The 4,614-nt window shown below is 30.6% G+C and overlaps 1 long non-coding RNA gene across 1 annotated transcript; it reads left to right on the top strand.

Moving 5' to 3' along the window:
- The first annotated feature begins 908 nt into the window (after nt 1-908).
- Nucleotides 909-2,787, top strand: LOC121173299 (uncharacterized). The gene is made up of 2 exons (XR_005887817.1): nt 909-1,521; nt 2,305-2,787. It is a non-coding gene; the product is annotated as an uncharacterized lncRNA (long non-coding RNA).
- Nucleotides 2,788-4,614: the final 1,827 nt, after the last annotated feature.

Genomic DNA, 4,614 nt, shown 5'->3' with positions numbered 1-4,614 from the left:
CATAATAAATTTGTGACAATTAATTTTTATCTAATAATTAATTTTTTTACATATATAAACTGTAAATAAAATTATAGGTTTAATAAAAATTTATATATGTAAAAAAAATACATTATTAATATAAATATACTAATGTATTTTTTGACCTTATTACAATTAATTTTGATTTAATAATATTTTTTTTCATATATAAATTTTAAATAAAAATCATAAGTTTCACAAAAATTTATATATGTAAATAAATTATTTATTAGATAAATTTTATTATGTAAATTTGCATGTGTATTAAATATATATTAAAAATTATATATAACGACATTAATTATTTTATAACATAATTGACCTATTAATTCATTTGGTTAGAGATTATTTTCAAAGGGGAATTATAAGAATACTCTAAAGTGGGTTTATTTTTAAAGTGAATAAATAAAACTTACTTTAATTCATTAAAAACATTTTTTAATTTTCTAAAAGTTGAGAAAATACATTTTTCTATATTTATTTTGAAGAAAAAATCATTTTTGTTTAAAGAGAGACTTACAACAAATTCTATATATAAAAAAAAAAGGAGGGAGAAGATAAAAGAAAATGAAAAATTAGTGAAGCATATTGTAGTAGATTGAATTCACCCCCTCTAAGATGCATCAATAGGGTTTTTGATTTTCCTCTCTCCTTTTATTTGCGTGGGTTCTATGTTGATTTGTCTAACAAATAGGGTATTTAGCATCTCATGTATCATATCTTTTCGCTATCTAATTGCGTCCTTATATATCCACGTCCCTATCAAATGATGATGGGGACCAAATAATTGAATTCTGAATTAGATTAAGATATTACATAAAATACATACTGCTCCATATTTTTATTGAGAGGACAGCTTAACTAGCTAATTGAGTCCGAAGGTAAATTTGTAAAGGTTGGAACTCTGAATATGATTCCTCTTTATTCATTTTTTTGGCAAAAATATTATTCCTAATTCCTAATATTCACGAACAAATATATATGCATGTTGAGTCCCTTCTTTTCCCCTCGAGACATTGTTAATACTTTAAACAACACTTAGTTGAAGTGAATTCACATTGAAACCTGCTGAAATTAACAGGTAATAATAGTAAACAAAATACAAACTTAAATTATCAGATCTAGGTATACTACTATTTTACCAGTGGATCAAGGTCGATCAATACACCATCATATGTACCCTTTTTACCTCCCAGATCACCAAATAGAAACCCCCCAATTGACTTGATGAAATTTAACCCTAATTGAGCCTTTTCCTCTCAATGTTTGAAAGTGCATGGAACTTGATCCGCCGAGTCCAATGACACGATTACCACGATAAGAAAGCGACATAGACCTAACACCGGACTATGGTGGTCCCCCGTACCGCTGCCGCCACCACCAACATTGCTTCTTGGTCTTTTGGGATCACGCCTTTGCGGCTTCATTGTTCTATCTATACTCTTGTCCCGGTTCATCACTTATTATAAACTCTGCACAAATCCCACGCCGGAAAACAAGGTTAGGTTTCTAGTTATAGCAGCGTGCATAGAAGAAAGGAGGGAAGTAGAAAATGATCTCATAAGGGGAAAGAGGTTGGCTAATTAATAGTAGTAGTTTTCAACTTTTCATAAACCACTTGCAGGATATAGTTGTAGGTTTTGTAAACCGCTTATTACAGGGGAAAAAACATCGTTGTTTCCAGTCAAGAACACAACAAGTTCCTGGAAAATACCCCTAAAATTAATTAACTTTTTATTTACTTTGCACTCTGCTTGGTTTCGTGAAGAATGAGGTTGAGCTTTGCTTTGCTTATTGGGTTATTGATGGGTTCACTTTAGGGAACTTTATTCTGGTCGTGGTAAACTTAGTATGTGACGAAGTTTTGGCATGGAAGACTAATATTAGATTATTTTTTATCAATTAAAATCCAATAAAATATCAAAAAATTTACAATAACTTACATATTTTACTTGACCAATTTAACTAAATCCCTTTAACACATGGAGATTATTGTTTGTTTGCTGATGAACTCATTATTTTCTAGTAAGATGAATTCCTCTTGTTATTTAATCTTTGCAATTAGTTAGATTGAGTGCAAAAAGAATGGTAGATTATGTCGAATTCGATTTTTATTTATTTATGTAAAATTAAGTAAACTATACGGATTAATTTAGTTTTTAGTACCCAAATACCTTGGAGTATATATTGGGCAACAGATGAGTGATATGCTCAACTAGTCAAAGAAATGAATAAACATTTTAATTAAAATTGCTTTTTTGGCTCCTCCTCTTTCTTCTGCAGTTTTCTTTGATTGGCTGATGACTGATGAGGAGGGTAAGAGATCACCTGCTTGTGGTTTAGAAATGGTCTAACTTTGAATGAATATTCAGTGCGAAATGATCACCATACATCACACCACGAAAAGTGGGAAGGGAGGAGCACCTAAGATGGATGGATGCCAAAACCTACTCCAGAGCATAATGGTTTGATTTTGTCCCATGTGCATGCAACTCCAATTTGCAGTCAGGCAAACCTTTTGCTATAGCAGCTACACACTTTAGCAGCTTTTGTGCCCTTGGTGAAGATCTTACGTAGCTACGATTGACTTGTTTTGTTAGTATATTATTCGGTTAAAATGTTCACAAATATCACACAATCAGTGATGGAATTTCCATATTATGAGTTATGAATTAAGGCACTAAACTTTTATGTACATTACTTAAATGCTTTGTACATATTTGTACACAAGATACAAGATCAACTATATCGACTTATTTTTTATAATGAACTTAGCATCTAATGAATCCAAAGTTTAATTGTTCATTCATGGAGCTCAGGGATTAATTAGTACGAATTTATTGTAGTTTATTAATTTGTCTTGAGTTTAAATCTTAAATATATGATTAATTGCATTATATATTTCAAGAGAAAGTTTTATGGTCCATTGCAATTTTTCTCCCTCAAACAGAATTATTTCCTATAAATTAAATATATCTGTGATATCTTGTAAAAAAAAAGTTTAATTGTTCGTCCCGCAAGACAATTAATTAATATGAAATTAATAGCAGATGTTTTGTTTCTTCTTTTTATTTCAAGTTAACTTCTGTTGTATACTTTTCTTTATAAGCAGTTAGCTGAGTGGCCCCAACTGAAGCTTAATCGAATCTTGCCTGTGTACATTCGTAAGGAAGAAAGGCCTGCATTTATATATCACCTCGTTCCTAGCGTTATAAGTAGGACTACTTTGGGCAAGAAATACATCAGTACTCAATGGTGAGTCTAGATCCGAGTAAAATTAATGAGAATCAGTGCTTGTGCCACTTGATGAATGTAACAAAAGCACAAATCATCCTGGGTACAAGTGTATAAATTACTCCTAGAATGTCATGTTTCGACCAAGAATTGAATTTATGGAACAATTCATTCATTGCTAATCCACTTTTAAGCTATCAAAGTTAGTAACTAGGCTATCATTGTAGAGAATGATTGTTTGGAATTCTCTTTATAACTCCTCTCTTTTTGTTTGTAGCAGTACCTCTGGTGCTGTGTTTAGTAATATAATTATTTGTTGGCTTACAAAAAAAAGTTAGTAACTAGATTAAGATCATATTTAACATGTCATCCATAGAAAAAGCTTACGGGACTGTGGGCAACAATGATATGTTTTCTTTGTGTTGTGGAATAAATTTAAGCCTTTCTGATACAAATTGATTCCAAACATAAAGCTAGAGATCACGATGATCGTAATTATTGTAAGATTCTAATATTTTTAAACAGCTGTACAAATTAAAAAATAAATGATGCATAGACAATATGCTATGGTGTACATTATGATTTGGTGGGAGTTGCTTGAATATATTATATATAGCCTTTTTGACACACAATGGTTCCAGCTAGCCAACAGAAAGTTAGATATCAAGATTAACTTCAAGTTATTTTAAAACTTAAGGAATGTAAAGCATACACATGCCGAGAGCTATGTTTAAGTTATATGATTAGGAGTTGAAATATGATGAATCATTATCCTTACTAGTTATTATTATTTGATGAATTGACGATAATCATAAGGTCTGTTCAAACAACACCCACAGATTTTGCAAAAGCAACCATTATCTTTTTCAACACTACCACTCTTCCGCTCTTTTACATATATTTTGCAAAAGCACAACACTGTTTGTCCAGATTTATTGGTCAGCATCCCGCAACTGTCAAGTAGTTCAGAGCCAAATCCCCTAAGTCCATGCCGGCATGAGGCTGGCTACTAACTAAAAGTGTGTTTATCAAACTTAATGTCATGAAGTAAAAATGACTTTTTTCAATAATCCAATAGAATTATATTAAATGGGATATTCTTCCTTTTTTTTTTAAAAAAAAAAAAGAAGAAGAGAGGAGACTTATGCTACACATTATAAGAGTATTCAACACATTTATATTAAGTTACTCTTACACTCTCAATTTTAGCTGAGAATCGATAACGCATGATAAGACTAAGAGAGAAAATCAAATCGATTTTTTTTTTAAGAATCTTCCTCAACCAATCTGTAGTAATTATGATGTTATTTTTTATTTCTATTCTTAAAATTTTCATTTCTGAAATTTTATAATTGGTGT

Source organism: Glycine max, chromosome 13 (genome assembly GCF_000004515.6).
Source record: "Glycine max cultivar Williams 82 chromosome 13, Glycine_max_v4.0, whole genome shotgun sequence".
NCBI lineage: Eukaryota > Viridiplantae > Streptophyta > Magnoliopsida > Fabales > Fabaceae > Glycine > Glycine max.
The sequence above is the reverse complement of the archived record's forward strand: the minus strand, read 5'-3'. Positions and strand labels throughout refer to the sequence as shown.